Raw genomic sequence first — 16119 nt, 5'->3', positions numbered from 1 at the left:
ATACTGATAGGCGGCAGCACACTGCACAGGAAAAGGTGCAGGAGGAAGGTGCCTTGAGTGAAGCAACACAGGCATCACCAGGGAGGAAGGCTTGGTAGCTGGAGGTTCGTATGCATCTTGGCTGCAACATGGGCTCTGAGGATCCCTTGCCACTACAATTAGGGCTGTGCACGGGCCAGGATTCTGTGCACAGAACGTGGCCCTGGATGCAAAATTCAGCTCCCTAAAGATCTCAGAACCCTTTTAAAAAGCAGGAAAAATGAGTGGGGGCGATACTGTGATTCCCACATTGCAAAGGTTGGACTAGATGGCCCTTTGGTTCCCTTCCAACTCTACAATTCTGTGATTCTTTGCCAGCTAATTTTTCAGGTGGAAGAGAGAAAGGTCAGCTGAGATTTCTGGTGGCCTGATGGGGCCCTGGCCTATCCCCCAAAACCAGATAATTATTGCTGCATCCCACCCCAATCTCCACCAAATAGCTGCATGAGATCCCAAGGGTTCCAGGTGCTCGCGTAGGGTTCTGCTTCCTATGGGAAATCAAGGCACAATTGAGAGTAGTGTCTTTAAGAAATATGGTTTCTTATACACATATTTACAGTGGTGCCTCGCAAGACGAATGCCTCACAAGACGAAAAACGCGCAAGACGAAAGGGTTTTTCGGTTTTTGCGATGCTTCGCAAGACGATTTTCCCTATGGGCTTGCTTCGCAAGACGAAAACGTCTTGCGAGTTTGTTTGCTTTTTTCTTAAAGCCACTTGAAGAGGCGCAGTTGCAACGGACCATGCTTCGCAAGACGAAAAACATCGCAAGACGAAAAGACTCGTGGAACGAATTAATTTCGTCTTGCGAGGCACCACTGTACACCTGGGTCTGCACTGGAGAGAGTTCAGAGCATTACATCTCAAGAGGGGCTTGTTCCCCAGAGCAGTGCAACATTGGAGTCCAAGCATCCTGCACAACTTTTCAGTGCCTCTGTCCCAACCTGCCATGATGGTTCTGCCCTGCATGGCCTCTGCCTTGAGTTGTGGCTCCACCCTTCTCCTTCCCAAAGACCCTTGCCAGAAAAAACTGAAGCCTTGTGTAAAATGACACCTTTTCCTTATAGGCACAGCCCCCATAAACTTGGCAGCCTCCTGCCCTCACCCAGTGGAGCCTCCTACCCGGTTGATGGTTTTCATTGAGGGGTTAATGACTTGCTTCCATTAATGAGTTATCATTCTTATCAGCTTCTGTCTCAGACTAGCCCTGGCATCTTCCCTTTAATACTCCACATATTATCTAAATTCTACCATGCACAGTGGTACCTTTGGTTACATACGCTTCAGGTTACATACGCTTCAGGTTACAGACTCCGTTAACCCAGAAATAGTACCCCGGGTTAAGAACTTTGCTTCAGGATAAGATCAGAAATCGAATGGCGGCGGTGCGGCAGCAGCAGGAGGCCCCATTAGCTAAAGTGGTGCTTCAGGTTAAGAACAGTTTCAGGTTAAGAACGGACCTCTGGAACGAATTAAGTACGTAACCAGAGGTACCACTGTATTAATTTCCAACATTCCCTAACTCTGGCAGTTATGGGTGCACCCCCAAACTCTGTTACCCTGGATCTGTGACAGTATTTTACCGACACCAGTTATCCATTCAGTATACTCAGGTCCTGCTTTAAGGCCCTGAGAGGTTCGCAAAGCAGCTTACGAAAGAGAGTCTCACAACAAAGTCATGCTCAAATCTAGGAAGAGAAACATTGTTGGTTATATGGCTGTGTGTCACTCCGGGTACATTAAGCAGAAGAGCAGAATAATAAAGAGTAATCATTATTATATTGAAATGGCAGAAACCGGACATTATGCAAAATAAGAGACATCATGCCAAGCTGAACAGCGGTTTCGGAGTTCTACAGAATCCCAGTTCTCCCGGCACGGAAGCTCAATTACCTTGATGCAAAGCTCTCAATCTCCCTTCCCGTTTGCCCAAGACACACACACACACACACGGCAGGCCGCCAAATGGTGCAGTCGCTCCGAGACAGGCACGTAAGCCCTCTCTGCATGAACCCGCCAAGGGCTGAAGGCAAGCACCCCTCCGTCTTGCTCCCCACAGCATCCCCCTCCTATTAATCCCCCATCAGCTCTCAAAGCCAGAGGCAAACAACTACTGAGAGGCAGAGAGAGATCCCAGCCCAGCGCAGCTTTCAGAAAAAAGGCGACTGTTTTGTTGCGATAATGGAGAGCCGGCTGACAAGAAAGAGCAGGAGGGGGGTGCCAGGGACTAATTTCCTGTTGATATTTTTAAAGCCTCCATTAAAGACTCGGCTGCCCTCCGCAGGGGAAGCTTTCTCCATCACACACACCCTCCCTTGCACCCCCAACAGCTGTGAGCTGCACAGCAAAGCGGCGGGTCAGGTGGGGACATCCTATGAAAGGCCGCTCCCAGGCTTCAGAAGCAGTGGCGGAGCGGATAAGTTCTGAAGTGCAGACCCTCTTTGTGACAACAACACGCACCCCCTCCCAGTCGCTTCTAAGAAACAGAAATCAGAGTTTGAACAGGGCAGATATGATGGCAGGAGTGTACTAAGCCAGTTTCTTGCTGGCTCTCACCTACACATTTTGCTCAACATCCAGCCTGAGAAAGACCCCTGGTGGACTCAAAAGCTTGCTCACACTTTTGTGATCTCTTGGTAGGTCATAATGGTAGGCATTTGCTAAAATAAAATACTGGCAGCTTAACCCTTAACCATGCATGCCTACAGCCCGGCTAGCTCAGATGGTTAGAGCGTGATGCTAGTAACACCAAGGTTGTAGGTTCAATTCCTGTATGGGACAGCTGTTCCTCTCCTGGTATGCCCCACAGAGGACCTTAAGGTCCATAAATAGCAACACCCTAGAGGTCCTGGGCCCTAAGGAAGTTAGATTAGCCTCAACCAGAGCCAGGGCCTTTTCAACACTGGCTCTGGCCTGGTGGAACACTCTGTCTCATGAGACCAGGGCCCTGTGTGATCTGATTTCCTTCTGCAGGGCCTGTAAGACACAGTTGTTCTGCCTGGCCTTTGGCTTTGAATCAATTTGATTCCCTCCCCCTCTTTATTTTTTCCTTTCTACTCCTGTGAAGAGGCTGCATCTTAATGTTTTAATGTTGTATTTTAATCTTGTTTTTAAGTTGTATTTTAATCAACTTGTTTTTATTATTGGTTGTTAGCCGCCCTGGGCCTGGTCTTGGGTGGGGAGGGCGGGGTATAAATAAAATTTATTATTATTATTATTATTATTATTATTATTATTATTATTATTTGCCAAGAACCCCATGAAAGGGCATTACTATTATTATTAAATTTTATCCCACCTTTCTGCTGGGCAACTCATAGCTGGCCCTTGTCCCAGCTGTGAAATAGAGGCATGGTGCTTTCGCCAGGTCTGCATTGCAGCCATTTCACAGTTAAGAGTCATCCAATCCCTTCAGAGCCACCATTTCATGGGGAAAAGTCAGTCCTGGGCAAAAACTGAGACTGCCTTCCCGGTGGATGCTCCACCCTTCAACGAGTGATGCCTTGCAAGTGTGAAAAGTCATCAAAATGATAAATGCTACTATGAACAATTAGGGATGCCAAATAGTTCCAATGCAAGTGAAACAAGAATGAAAATTGGGGATGGCCACTTATTTGTCCCATGTCCAGAATGGAAATTAATCCAGCAAGTATGATCAGTATATGCTGCTGTTGCTGCTTTGTGTTGGCAAATGAAGCATAATTAAAATAATAGAATTGTAGAGTTGGAAGGGACCCAAGGGTCATCTAGTCCAACCCCCTGCAATGCAGGACTCTCAGCTAAAGCATCCATGGCAGACGGCCATCCAACCTCTGCTTTAAAACCTCCAAAGAAGTCCACCACCTTCTGATTGATGGTGTTTCCCCTCCATTTGTACTGCTTTTCCTTTGGTCTGAAATGAATGGCCTTTGACTTGAAATGCTGTGGAATAACATACAGATAATGTAATTATGCAAATTCTGCCATAGAAGACAGCAAGATGAAGCCAAATTGCAGCAGAACAGAAACAGCACTGCCCATGACGCAGATGGATGGAATGAAAATCAATGCCTTCCTATATTACCACAGCTGAAAATTTCCTATCTCCTCACATTGCCTTGAGGCATTGCAGTGGAGTTGCACTCCATTCACACATTCAGCCATGAGTCGTCAAGGGATGATAAATTTGGTGGCTGATATACCTTTGTGGGCCATGGCTTCTGTCCAGAGAATGCCCATGCTTTGTCTTAAAAAAATGGAAATCCATTCACTTATTCAGCTGCCAGCCACTAAGGGCTGGTGATTGCATGCCATTGGCAACTTCAGCATCAAAGGCTGGTTTATGTGAATGGACCAGCACAGATTATAATACCACAGACAGCATTTATAGGCTGCCTCTCAGGCACCCCACTTGCCAATAGGATGAGTCCACACACTGGCTGTGCAGTCACCATGTAAGCCAATGAAGCAGAAGGGACACAAGAAGGTGCTTCATACAGAGTCAGGCCACTCACCATCTCACTCAAGGCTGGGGAATCTCCTGCCCCCCCCAAGCCATTTCCAGTGGCCTGCCAGCCCCCTACCACATTTCCTTTCAGTGCTAGAATAATAAAATCATTGAAAAGCAACATCTGTGCAGTAGCCAGTGGCTGCTGAAGTGTGGGGGGTGGAATCCCCTCCCCTCGCCTTCCCTGAGACCATCGAAGTGGAAGTCATTGGTGGCAGCGGCGAACTCCAAGTAGCAGCTGAGCTACTGCGCTCCAGTCTTCCCTGAGTGCTTGGTTATTGTCGTTGGTGCTCAGGAAACATCCGAGCAGATGGGGGTGCTGAGGTGGAAGTAGGCGGCCAAGCGCTCTGCTTTCTCCTAAGCGTGCTCAGCAATCACTACTGTCGCTTGAGAATCACTGGAGCGCTCAACTGCGTGCTTTCCCCTGCGGAGGAGAGGAAGAGAGGCCTCCTCTCCTGGCTATCTCCTACCCCACAGCTGAAGAGAGAGCTGTGTGAGCAGGAGAGAGAGAGAGAGAAGGAGGTGACCATGCCACCACTGACAAACAGTTATCCAAGAGTGAACCCTCAATGAGAAACGGTCCACCACCCTGATCCAGCTCAGTGTAGTCAACACTGAACCCAGGGGTCATCTACATGCAAAGCATGTCCTCTACATCCCTTTCCCAAAGCAGATATTAAGATGATATTTTGTTTTACTGCAGAGGAATTTCCCTTGTGTCGCTCAGCATCGTCTGCAACTCTGCATTGAACACAAGTGGCTCTGCAGGACCTCAGAAGAGGGTCTTTCTTGGCCCTACCAGATGATGGAACCTGAGACCTTCTGCATGCAGTTTGACCATTGAACTACAACCATTCTCTACATGCCTGCTTCAAAAGAGTCCTAACAGGTACAAACATCCATATCTGAATGGCTTTCACCATGAGATTTCTGTCCAGATCATGGTCAGAATTGGTAAGAGGAGATGCATCACACTCTCCCAATCCTGGTGCTTTCCATATGTTTTGGACTACAGTGCTCATGGTGGCTGGGGCAGATGGAAGTTGTAGTCCAAAGCATCTGGAAAGCACCAAGTTGGCAAGGACAGACATGCAAGAAGCTTCTGGCTGACTCTGAAGCAGGAGACAGGAGCAAACTCATAACAAAAGGAACAAAACAAAAGCCGAAGGTGCAAAAGCAATTGGGAAAGTTAACTGCTTTCAAAACGGGCAGTGGTCCTGTGAATTCTTTAAATTCAAAAAGTCAAAGAAAGCAGTCATTAATTGTTTCATCAAAGTCTGCAGCACAGCGCCCCCTTGTGTCACACTAATGCAAGTGATGCTGCCTCACCTTACCAATTAAGTTCGTGTGTGCGCGCAGCATCACCTGCCCTCACGAACTCTAGCAGTAAAATACTTCTTCTTGGTACAGGTGGACCCACAGAAGTAGCTGACTCCCCATTGCGTTCTCAGGGTGGGCACTGCAAAACAGAGGTACTTTGCCCCTGCTTGAAAGGGTAGATACAACCCAAATGTTAGGGCTGCCCAGACACCTTCAGGTGAATTGTGTTTGACTTGTAAAAACTGTTTTATTCTTCCACTGAAATTCCTCAAATGTGACATCCAAGAAGGCAAGGCAAGTTTCTCCTAAACTGGCAAAATTCAGTGGACAAGTGAGAGAAAGTCCGTTTGGTTCCCCTTTTAATGAAAGTTGGCCTAAAATGCAGCTACCCTCTGAAATTCACACTTCTCCAGATCTTGCAAAGAGAGAATATTGCAAAAAGTGTGCATTTTAGGCAATATTGCATACAAAAATTAGAAGAAATGTGGTCTAAAGTGTTGACAACTTGTTTGAAGATTATGTGAGGAACTGTACCAAAGACTGGAAAAACAAGTAACTCAAGAAAAATGAAATTGACAGAGCCATCCGTTCTTAATCCAGGCACGTGCAAAAACACTGGAGAAACTGAGCTCGTCTCATCAAAACCTGTCTATGAACCTGGCTCTATGAAAAATTACAGAATTAGATGAGCTTTACTTCCTTCAAAACCCATAAGTGGTTGAGAGAGTAGCAGGGCTGGGGGAGAGGGGATTTCTTTGTTAGCACTTCATCATAAGCAGGGCAGGGACTTTTAAACTATGCTCAGTCATAACTAGCTAATAATTATCTTGAACAGATAAAATTATCTTGCTACAGCTCTGGTGCAGAGCTCTGGTGGTGCCTGATGGTTCCCACCTTCCCAGTGCCCACTAGGACTCCTCCTCCCCAGACTCTTTTCCACACAATCAAATTAGTAAGAGTGTGGAGAATGAAGGTCATGGTTATCCACTGAGGTGGCTTTCAGCCCCCACCTATGCCACGTATGAAAAAGCAACCACAGGAAAAAGCACCTTCAGGAGCCAAAACTAAAAGATGAGGGCCAGAAGTCATGGCCACCCATGGGTGGCTTTCAGCAACCGCCTTTCAAGTTTGCACCTCAAAGAAGCTTCCTGGCCAGCCAGCATAAACAGAATCTGCCCTTTGATCAGTGAGTCCAACATCAATCCTTCCCTTTGAGGGGCTTCAATATTTTAAGGCAAATGTTCAAAGGGGCCTGATTCCCTTTTTTAAACCCAGCAAAATGATATTCCTGCATCCTTGAAGGCAAAAGGATATTCCTGCAACCTTCCGCCTCGTTCAAGTAAGCTCAAAAGCATGATGCTAGTACAGTGGTACCTCTGGTTACATACGCTTCAGGTTACAGACTCCACTAACCCAGAAATAGTGCTTCAGGTTAAGAACTTTGCTTCAGGATAAGAACAGAAATCGTACTCCAGCGGCGCGTCAGCAGCAGGAGGCCCCATTAACTAAAGTGGTGCTTCAGGTTAAGAACAGTTTCAGGTTAAGTACGGACCTCCGGAACGAATTAAGTACTTAACCTGAGGTACCACTGTAATTAGGTGAGGTGGGGAAGAGTTCACCTGCCACTGTTTCCAAAACAGCCAGAAAAGCCTGTGCCATCACTGGGGGAGAAATTCGGTTTGGATCACATTTTAACACAAAACCGTCCAAAACATAACAGAAACACAGCAATCCTTTGAAATCTGCACTTCTCAGAATTTTTCCATTTTCAGGGCTGTGCTGCCTCTTCCCTGCCCCTCCTGCCCCCTCCCCTTCCTCCCAGGGTGACGATGGACGCCTCTGAGAGACGTCCTGCCTGATGGAGGACACGGCCAAAGTACAAGCTCATAAACAGGCAGTACAAGCCATGCTTTTTACTGGTTCTATTTTTATGAGGAGATGCCGTGAACTGTAACGAGATAATATTCTGTTCTTGGTCACCCTGTTAAGAAATTATCATGGTCGTCCACTTGAGAAACTCGCCTCAGGCGCCCACTGGGATGATCAGCACGAAAGCACAAGTCGGGGGAGGGGGGGCAGAGGGGGAGTAAAGGAGGAAGGGTTGCCTGAAATGTTTCCAAGTGATTAAAAAGCCACTTTGCAAAAGGAGCTCCTGCTGTGTGAAAGGCGGGGCAAGAGTAATTCTTCCCATAAGCAGCTGCAGAAGAATTTGCTGCATCCCAAAGTTAGACCTGGAAAAGGCTGTGCCTTTCTGTGCACCTGAGTCAAATGCTCACTGATGCTCCAGGGGCCTGCCTCCTTGGAGAGCGTAAGGAATCATTGAATCAAAGACACAGAAACAGAGAGTTGGAAGGAATCACAAGGGTCATCTAGTCCAACCCCCTGCAATGCAGGAATCTCGGCTAAAGAATCCCTGACAAATGGCCATCCAACTTCTGTTTTTTTTAAAAAAAGGTATTCAATTCCACTGTCAGAAAGTTCTTCCTAATGTTTAACTGGAAACAAACAGCTGGGGCAAATGCTGACAAGATCCCATATTGAGACTGCAAGACCCATCACCCTCAGCAGGGAAGCAGCTTTGGCTCTCAGTGCCTGTTATTTGTTTCCTTCACCTTTCCAAGGTTAAGGTAACTGGGTCGCCTCAAATCTGCTCAGTCACAAGCATTCAAGCATTTTTTCCAACACAAGTGTCTAGTCCTCAGGGGTGCAGGGGAGAGTTTGAAAACCTGCAACAGTGCTTTGGGGAAAATCCAGAAGCCAGTGGGTGGCTAGTAATAATAATAATAACCACCAAATGAGTAAGAGGCTGAGGTTCCCTGAGATATAGATATTTCCTACCCTACTACACCCTGATGCTACTGGGCCCTCCTTGTATTCAGACATTCAATATTTTGCCTTCGGATCAGGAAAAACTTTTACCACTCAGTTCTTCTGAATACGTAGACTACATTTACGGCAGCAGAGCAAAGCGGTAAAGAAGACTGGATTGTTTTGGAACACAGGTGCAAAGTGCAATTTTTGAAGACTCATGTTTACAGAGAACACAAGTATTGGTTGTACAGATGGATTTAATGTACTTTTAATGTTTTAAATTTGGTGTTCAGGTTTTGGGGTTTTTTTGTATGTCTTTTTGGTTCACCACCCCAATATTTTTGCATGGAAAGAGAAGGAAGGAAAAGAAAAGAAAAGAAAAGAAAAGAAAAGAAAAGAAAAGAAAAGAAAAGAAAAGAAAAGAAAAGAAAAGAAAAGAAAAGACAAGACAAGACAAGACAAGACAAGACACCAGGGCAAAGATGCTATCCTACCTTATCCCTTGCTAAACTGTTCTTTTTCTACTAGTAGTGACTTAAAAGAAAATTGCTGGGGTGCATTTAAACATATGATTCCCCGCCTGCAGTCTGAAGTGGTACAGTCCATTCTATCTGCCACAGGCCTCTACCACCTCATCCCTTTGCATGCATGAACCCGGCCTAAGCCGCCAAGCAAAGTGTTTTACATGGGCTTTTAATCGCTTAACGGCTGGTTAAGATGCTGTAAGCCGTTTAATGTGCTCTGAGCTTCCCCCGTTGTGAAGTTACCCCAAAGGGAAGATGCAGCAAAGAGGGGATCAGAAGCAGGAGGATTTGCTCATCTGCTTACCCTGCAAGAACCCAGGCAAGTAAAGAAGCGAATATTCTGCATTGCCAGCCACCTTTGTAAAAACGTTTACGCCAGGAAGAACTGGAAAAGGTAGTGGGAATGGAAGCAGGCATCCAACCACCATGGGCTTCAAAAGCCTCAATTTCACTTAAAAGACTAAAAAGATCCCAACATTTTTCAGGATTGGTGAGGAAACAAAAGTCATGTCACTTCAACAACGCAACCCCTTGCACCCCAGAGCCTTGCTTATTAATCCAGATTTATGCATATCCACTCACTTACGTTCAGTTGCTCTTGGTAGTGCAGATCAGCTTCTTTCCATTCCGTGTCAGTTTAGCACATGCTCAGACACAGATGTAGTCATTCTTGTTTCCAATGAACAACCCCCAATATCTAGTTTTCCACATGCTCTTCCTCTAAAATATGCAGGTTTTGTAGACATATTCCCTAAAATATGCATTTTTGTAGACATATTCCCCAGAAATTGCACATTGGTACATATGATTGAATGGAGATTCCTGCATTGCAGGGGGTTGAACTAGATGACCCCAGGATTCCTTCCAACTCTACAATTCTATACATGTTTTCCCACCAAACCTGCACCACAGATTTTGGAGAAATATGTTCCAATCTGCATGTAAGCCAGCCAATGAGGTCAGAGTCCTTTAAGGCAAAGGCAGAGAACCGCTGGCACTCCAGATGTTAGGGAGCTGCTTTGTGATGAATCAGACCATTGGTCCATCCAGCTCAGCATTGTCTACACAGACTGACAGCAGCTCTCCAGGGTTTCAGGGAGAAATCTTTAACAGGTCTACCTGGAGATGCCTCCTTCTGCATGCAAGGCAGTTGCTCTACCACTGAGCTACGACCCTTCCTCTTGGAACTCCAATTCCCATTAGCCCCAGTCAACACGGCCAATAATGATTAGGGATGATGCGAGCTGAAGCCCAACACCATCTGGGATGGGGCTGCTAGTTCCCCCTCTCTGCTCTAAAATACAGTGGTACCTTGGGCTAAGAACTTAATTTGTTCTGGAGGTCCGTTCTTAACCTGAAACTATTCTTAACCTGAGGTACCCCTTTAGCTAATGGGGCCTCCCACTGCCACTGCACCGCCAGAGAACGATTTCTGTTCTCATCCTGAAGCAAAGTTCTTCACCCGAGGTACTATTTCTGCGTTAGGGGAGTCTGTAACCTGAAGCGTCTGTAACCTGAAGCGTCTGTAACTTGAGGTACCACTGTACAGACCGACAAAACTCTTCCTCCCTCCCTACTAGCACCAGACAGTTGCATCACAAGCAGCAGGAAAACTGAGCACCGGGAGACAGTGATGCCCCTCGCTGCCTTTTCCGCAGCCCCATTCCAGTCATTTACCAGGCAGAGGGGAGCCTGTGAGGTCTTTTTCCGCAGCCAAGAGAGGCCGGCGCAGTTATAAGACAATTAGCCTTTGTTTAGAATGTTCATTATCTCACTCAGCAGCAGCCGGCAAGGGGGTGTGTGAGAATAAGGGAGTGCTCTGCTGCAGAAAAGCTGGCCCACTGCAATCCAGCTTCCTCATCTCATAATCCCAAAGCCAAGCTGCAGATGCCTCCCCAGCTGGGTGGTGGAACCCAGGATTCCTCTGCACAGCCTCCAGGAAAGAGCTATTGGTGGGGCTATCCCACCGACCAGACATTTTTCAACGTGCCAAAAGGCATGTTGTTCAATAAAATGTTAACTTAGATTAGGTGATGGCATCCTGGTGCCCTCCAGTTGTGGGCTGTGCTGGCTTGACAGCACCAGGTTGGCAATGGGGAATAGCATGGTGTAGTGGCCCGAAACAGAGGAAAGGAACCTGCTGCTCTGGAAATCGGGCTGGATTCTACCTCCCACCATCCATGATCATTGGCCAGGCTGGCTGAGGCTGATGGGAGATCAACCTCTTAAGAGTATTGGACTCAGATCAGGAAAGCACAGCTCAGTTCTCCATACAGCTATAAAATTCATTAGGCGAGCCTGGGCCAGTCACCCTCTGTCAGTCTAACCCACCTCAAAAGGCAATTGTGGTGATAAAAATGGTAGGAGGGGACCGTGTTTTCTGCCATGAGTTCCTTGGAGGAGGAGGAGGATCAAAAATAATACAGCAATGTTAAGAGATGCAGCTTTTAAAAAGAAGGCTCGGAGGAATTAATGAAAGATGGGTCAAGTCAAAGGCTTTTAACCATAGCAGCTGAACTGAGCCTCCGCTTAGGGAGGCAGACTACAAAATGATTAGATGCTGGGAATAAATGGTTGGGTAGCCACCACCTCTTTGTGAGCTTCCAAGGGACTCTTGCTGACCAGCACTAGAAAGCATGTTTTGGCATTATCCAGTTGTTGGTGTTTTTAAGGTATTTTTGAAGCTGTTGAATTGGGATGGATCAGCCATCCGGCAAGTTCTGTATTGGCTGGGGATGATGGGAGTTGTTGTCCAAAAAATTTGGAAGGCATCAGGTTGGTGAAGGCTGCTTTAGGGTGTGTTGGGTGCTTAGCTGGGTTCTTCAACGTGCTGTGCTGCTGTTGCCTCCTTCAGGGCAATGTGTTTTTTCAAATGTGGGGCTCTCTCCTTGGGGCACCTCTCATGACCCCCTGAGGAGTCTGTGGACCAGGCATTGGCGTTTAGCAGCAGAGATGCCTTCTCAGGTGAGGCTCCTGTGCCCACAGACCTGCACAGGATGGACCAAGAAGAAGATCCAGCTTCTCCTTGGAGTTGCAGCTGCCAGAGGACTCTGGCTTCATGGAGTCCTGGTCTGGGGCCACAACACAACTGCCGTTGCTGGATACCCCTCTGTGGGTGATGTTTTCAGGAAAGGACTGTATGTTTTGCAGAGAAAAAAAGGAGAGTCCCATGTTTTGGCTTTGTGGAAAGGGACATCCCCACAATTTTTACCTTGAAAGCAGAATTTAAGCTCCGTAATGCCAGAGAACGGCTCCTCCTCTGCTCTTCCATCAGAAGACAGATTTCTTCAAAAGGGTATAGATGTTTTCCTGATAACATCATAGTAGCAACAGGAAGATAGGGCAATTCCTCAAAGACCTGATTATAATTCAGAGAGACTTCACAGAATTTCAATTAAGGGCAGAAAAGAAAGAAAAGAGAAAAGAAAAGCCAGACAAAGCTTCTCGTTCCCCAAAGCTAGAAGTGACTGAATGACTTCTGTGAGGGTGTCTCACAGAAGAAAGGAAGGAGCAGCATTGGCTTGGAGGGCAGAGGACAAGAGAGGCAGGCAGAGATACTGCAGCGCTACGTCAATCTCACCCACACATATTGCGGGGTAAAATGCAAGACCCACACGAATTAGTTTTGTGCCATCTTCTAAGAATGGCCATGGTAAAGACCAGCCTATCATCATTTTGAATAATCCATAGGGCCACACATCCCCAAGTTTGGTCATTTGTGGCGAGGTAGTTGGGACAAAGTGTTCACAAAGCTTTTGATTCCTGGTCACCTGGAGACAAAATGTATTCATCACGGGAGACCAAGCAAGGAGCTATCTAGAAGCCTGGTCTGTCTATATCAGGTATGAGGAAGCTACACACCTGACTTCTGTGGGATCAGCAAGGAATTGTTGTACCTCCTGACCAGCAACAAGACCCATCAGCCACTAAGCCTGGTCACTGCTGTCAAACTTAGCTGGATCCAAACCATGGTCTACAATGTTCACCAGGAAGTTTTTAAGGCCCCTGGACCTCTTGACTACGGCTGCAGTCAAAAGTACATAGCAAAAGACTCAAAATCCTCCTTTCATTCCCTGTGAAGATGCACTAAATTTACAAGACATGCTGGATCACACTGGAGGAGGCATTACACCTGGATGGCCAGCTGGCAACTCCATCCAGGAGTGCTTTTTGGCCAGCTGAAGCTGTTGAGCTAGCTGCACTCATCCATCTTGACCATAGGAACACAAGCCTCCACAGTTACATCCAGGGTGGATGACTGAAACACATTCTCCATGGAAAACCGTCAAAGAGCACCAGCTGTTCCAGTATGCAGATGCAAGGATGTTGGTGATTGCACATGTGTTGCACTAATGCTGCAACAGCTGCCTTGGTGGTTATCCATCTGTTTCAGTGCACAGTTCAAAGTGTTGTTGAGTACCTTTAAAGCTGTACATGGCTTAGATGTAGTATACCTTAAGGCAAGGGCACTAAACCTTGAGCTTGGTGGCTCCACCATGACCCCACCAATTTCAGTGACCATAGGGGGAAATAAAGTAATTGGGAAGAGCGCACTAACTGATGGACCTGCCATCCACTCTCTCCCTGGTCATCAGACTGACTGTTTGATGAACAGAGAAGGGACAATAACTACTACTACTCCTCAGTTGATCTGCACTTCTTCCTAACATCTTTGGATGTCCCTTTGGGGCTGTTGCTATCAAAGTGCAACTGCTCTAGATTCTGAAGTGAGTCTTCCCACCAAGGGAACCTGCACAACTTAAAGAGTATTTGGAAGACACCTGTATGCCCTGGTGGTTAGCAGACTAGAAGCAGGATGTGTTTCCTTTTTTAAGATGATGTGGCCTTACATGTTCTTTCATTTTCAGGCTTTGGACTCATTTTTCAGGCCATCCTTAATAGTTTTGCCTCTCTTCTTCCCACAGATGCGAAGAAGAGATGTCCTCACCACCACATTCACTCCTTGTGTTTGGGAAATCTCCATTTTTGCTTTTCACGCTTCAGACTCTCTCTCTCTCTCTCTGTGATGCCAAAGCAGCCTAACCGACAGTTAGAAGGGGCCCTTGGCCAACCTCTGTCTGCTCTCGGTGGGGCTAATTGTTGTTAGCAAATGATCCTCCTTTGGGGTTTTACTAGACCTCTGGGGCCATTTCTAGCCAAAGTATGCAAGAGCTATTGGAGACAGGGGAGGCATGAGCACAGCGAGATTTTGGTCTAATTTGGCAGTATGCCAGCCCCCTGTTTGCTTGCAAAACTTGAACCTTAGCAGAATAGTATCTGCCTCAAACACAGAGGTATGAGAATTGCAAATTCTGGGCAAAATTCTCCATTTGACGTTTGGAAGCCAGCTCAAGCCCCAAGAAAGGAGCCAAGAAAGTTGTAGAGCACACTAATACCTCCCTCAAGCAATGAGACATCACAATGAAATTTGGAACTCATAATCCTGTTTTGCATTCAGACATCAGCTTGACACTTGCACCCAATTTCAAAGAAAAATATGGATTCTCATGACACTGTAAGCCAAACTATGGCTCACTGAAACAGGTCGTGCCTTCAGAGAGGAGCTGCAGCTGCTGTGCTCCTCTCTGGTCCCTTCTGCTCCCTGGCCACACTGAGCTAAGCCACACTTTGGCTTAGCAGGTCATCTGAATCCAGGCTTAGGGCTGAGCTCTTCCCTTCTTAACCAAGCCAAGGAGGTCTGGGGAGGAGCAAAGTGGCTGGGATCTCCTCTTTGACAGCCCCAGTGCTTGCCTGGTAAATGGCAGGCCCCAGACTGAAGAATGGTTTCACAGGAGGCTGCACAAGGGAGACAATCCCAGAAAACTGGCATTCGTGTGGCATGCAATGAAAGCTGTCCAGAGTACAGCCCAATGTTGAGGGAGGTTGGTGGGGGAAGGAGAGGGGTTTGCCTAGAAGTGCCTACAGAACATCCCACTGGGCCGGGAGCCAGGGGAAGGCTCCTTTTCTCCCTTCCTGGCCCGCTGCCACTCTCCATTCCAAGGAGCCTGAATGCATCTTTGGCACAATTCACCAAGCTGATGTCGTTAACAGCGATGCTTTTTGCCAATCGCTGGATCAGAGTCGCTATCACTGGCAGCCAGGCGGCCCTTTTTGGGAATTTATTTTACCTTAACTGTCATTAAAAAAATTTTTTTCAAAGGTCTTCCAAATGCGAGTTTGAGTTTAAAAGCTGCTCCAAGATTAAGGATTATTCCCTGCCAGAGAACACTCTGTGCCTGCCTTATAGCCTTGAGTGATTTACAGGACTGCCCATGCCTGGTGGGGGGGGAGGGGGAGAGGGGGAGAGAGAGAGGGAGAGAGAGAGAGAGTGGTGAGATCAGGGAGAGCACTGGGACTAGAGTTGGGGGCAACAGCAGCAACAGAAACATTGAACATCGGTAGTGGCGCCCTCCCTGTGGAACGCCCTCCCACCAGATGTCAAAGAGAACAACAACTACCAGACTTTTAGAAGACATCTGAAGGCAGCCCTGTTTAGGGAAGCTTTTAATGTTTGATGTATTACAGTATTTTAATATTTTTTTGGAAGCCGCCCAGAGTGGCTGGGGAAGACCAGCCAGATGGGCGGGGTATAAATAATAAAAAATTATTATTATTATTATTATTATTATTATTATTATTATTATTATTTATAAAAAAGTGTTTCACATTACTATACTACTACCCTTACAACCACCCTGCAAGGTAGTCTCACAGTGCAGACAGATATGGGGCTGACCATTCTAAGACACCCCCGAGAGTTCCTGGAAGAGGCAAAAATCTGAACATGCAATGGACCTCCCAATTCCTGCATCAGTCTTTCCACCACTAAGCTAATCCAATGGAATACTGTAACATCCTTTGCTTTGCACCAGTATAAGAGCTGCTGTGACTTGCTTTGCCCCAAGGCACATCTAGCTCAACATTGAACCTTCATAACTAC

General features: G+C 46.8%; 1 protein-coding gene across 4 annotated transcripts in view; it reads right to left on the bottom strand.

Annotated features, from left to right (window-relative positions):
* ADGRB2 (adhesion G protein-coupled receptor B2) overlaps nt 1–16119 on the bottom strand; it is a 162311-nt gene that overhangs the window by 133019 nt on the left and 13173 nt on the right. The window contains exon 1 of one of the 4 annotated variants that reach the window (XM_083625137.1): nt 9766–9785. The exons of the other annotated variants lie outside the window; for them this stretch is intronic. The gene's annotated coding sequence lies outside the window, so the exon portion shown is untranslated. Of the gene's footprint in view, nt 1–9765; nt 9786–16119 lie in introns of those variants that run through there. 4 annotated transcript variants of the gene reach the window in all.

This window comes from Podarcis filfolensis (assembly GCF_964270895.1).
Source record: "Podarcis filfolensis genome assembly, chromosome: 8".
Taxonomy (NCBI): Eukaryota; Metazoa; Chordata; class Lepidosauria; order Squamata; family Lacertidae; genus Podarcis; species Podarcis filfolensis.
The sequence above is the reverse complement of the archived record's forward strand: the minus strand, read 5'-3'. Positions and strand labels throughout refer to the sequence as shown.